The sequence below is a fragment of the Podarcis melisellensis genome (assembly GCF_964234715.1).
Source record: "Podarcis melisellensis genome assembly, chromosome: Z".
Classification (NCBI taxonomy): domain Eukaryota; kingdom Metazoa; phylum Chordata; class Lepidosauria; order Squamata; family Lacertidae; genus Podarcis; species Podarcis melisellensis.
This window is the reverse complement of record NC_138547.1, coordinates 280,830-283,171: the sequence shown is the minus strand read 5'-3', so window position 1 is coordinate 283,171 and position 2,342 is coordinate 280,830.

Below are 2,342 nucleotides of genomic sequence, written 5' to 3'. Positions count from 1 at the left end.
CGGCCAATCAACTCCTTCGCTCCCTCAGAGGCGTCCAGCCAGGCCCCACCCAGTGGGCGGACCTTCTCGCCAACCAACCAATCCCCGCCTCCCTCCTCCCCGCCCATTGGCCCACGCCTTTGACAGACAACCCGACCAGCCAATACCCTTATTTCTTTCCCTCAGAGCGTCTTTTCCCCAGAGAAACTAGTATGGGCGGAGACTCGCTGAAGCCAGCCAATCCCCGCAGAGCGTTTCCACGCCGCTCGCTCCCCATTGGCCCACCTCTTGGACAGACAGCCAGGCCACCCAATCCGCTTTCCAGTTACCTCAGAGTCCTCGGGCCTTGCCTGCGCCGGCCGCCATGGAGCCTTCGCTTCTACCGGAGTGGCAGCGAGCCTTGCTGGCCAAGAAGCGGGCCAAGGCGGCTTCTCTCGCCGGCCTCCTCGAGCTCTACGCGGCGCGGCCGGACGTCCGGGTCCTCCGCGCCGAGCGCATCGTCATCATCGAGCGCCGTGAGGGGGAAGCGGCCTATGGAGGCGGCGACGGAGCGACGGAGCTGCGGGCCGAGCAGGTCGTCGTCTACCAGCCCGAGCCGGGCCGCGTCCGGCGCCTCAGACGCCAATACGAGCCGGTGAGAGGGGAATGGGGCGAGAAAGGGCGGAAGGAGGCTTCGGAGGGGGCAGTGCGCATGCGCGGAGGGGGCAAAGGGCGAGGCTTCAGTTGGGCACTGCGCAGGCGCGGAGGAGCTGCGTGGGGAAGGAGGGCGGGAGGAGGCGTCGCTTTGCCCACGGCGCATGCGCGAAGGGCAAGGCTGCGTGGGGAAGGAGGGCGGGAGGAGGCGTCGCTTTGCCCACGGCGCATGCGCGAAGGGCAAGGGACGGCTTCGGTTTGCCAGGGCGGAAGGAGGCTTCGGAGGGGGGAGGTGCGCATGCGCGAAGGGAAGAGGGAGGAGGTGCGCATGTGCAAAGGGGAAAGGGGAGGGTCGGGGGTGCCCACTGTGCATGCGCAGAGGGCAGATGGATGAGGTGCGCATGTGCGGAGGGAAGAGGAGGGGTGGGCACTGCGCATGCGCAAAGGGCAAAGGGAGGGTCGGGTCCCACTGCGCATGTGCGGAGGGATGAGGTGCACATGTGCGGAGGGAAGAGGAGGGGTGGCACTGCGCATGCGCAAAGGGCAGAGGGATGAGGTGCGGAGGGAGGAGGGAAGAGGAGGGGTGGGCACTGCGCATGCGCAAAGGGCAGAGGGATGAGGTGCGCATGTGCGGAGGGAAGGGGAGGGGTGGGCACTGCGCATGCGCAAAGGGGCAAGGGGAGGGTTGGGGTCCCACTGCGCATGTGCGGAGGGCAGAGGGATGTGGTGCGCATGAGCAAAGGGAGGGTCGGGGTGCCCACTGCGCATGTGCGGAGGGATGAGGTGCACATGTGCGGAGGGAAGAGGAGGGGTGGGCACTTGGCATGCGCAAAGGGGCAAGGGTGGCCACTGCGCATGCGCAAACCATGCGCATGGGAGGAGGGAAGAGGAGGGGTGGGCACTGCGCATGCACAAAGGGCAGAGGGATGAGGTGCGCATGTGCGGAGGGAAGGGGAGGGGTGGGCACTGCGCATGCGCAAAGGGGCAAGGGGAGGGTCGGGGGTCCGACTGCGTATGTGCGGACGGAAGAGGAGGGGTGAGCACTGTGCATGCGCAAAGTGGCAAGGGGAGGGTCGGGGTGCCCACTGCGCATGTGCGGAGGGCAGAGGGATGTGGTGCGCATGCGCAAAGGGGCAAGGGGATGGTTGGGGTGCCCACTGTGCATGGGAGCTGCGCATGCGCAAAGGGGGAAGGGGAGGGTTGGGGTGCCCGCTGCGCATGTGCGGAGGGACGAGCTGCGCATGCACAAAGGGAGGGCCGGGGTGCTTGCTACGCATGCACAAAGGGGCAAGGGGAGGGTCGGGGTGCCCACTGCGCATGTGCGGAGGGCAGAGGGATGTGGTGCGCATGCGCAAAGGAGCAAGGGGATGGTTGGGGTGCCCACTGTGCATGGGAGCTGCGCATGCGCAAAGGGGGAAGGGGAGGGTTGGGGTGCCCGCTGCGCATGTGCGGAGGGACGAGCTGCGCATGCACAAAGGGAGGGCCGGGGTGCTTGCTGCGCATGCACAAAGGGGCAAGGGGAGGGTCGGGGTGCCCACTGCGCCTCAGACACCAATATGAGCCGGTGAGAGGGGAATGGGGCCAGAAAGGGCGGAAGGAGGCTTCGGAGGGGGCAGTGCGCATGCGCGGAGGGGGCAAAGGGCGAGGCTTCAGTTGGGCACTGCGCAGGCGCGGAGGAGCTGCGTGGGGAAGGAGGGCGGGAGGAGGCGTCGCTTTGCCCACGGCGCATG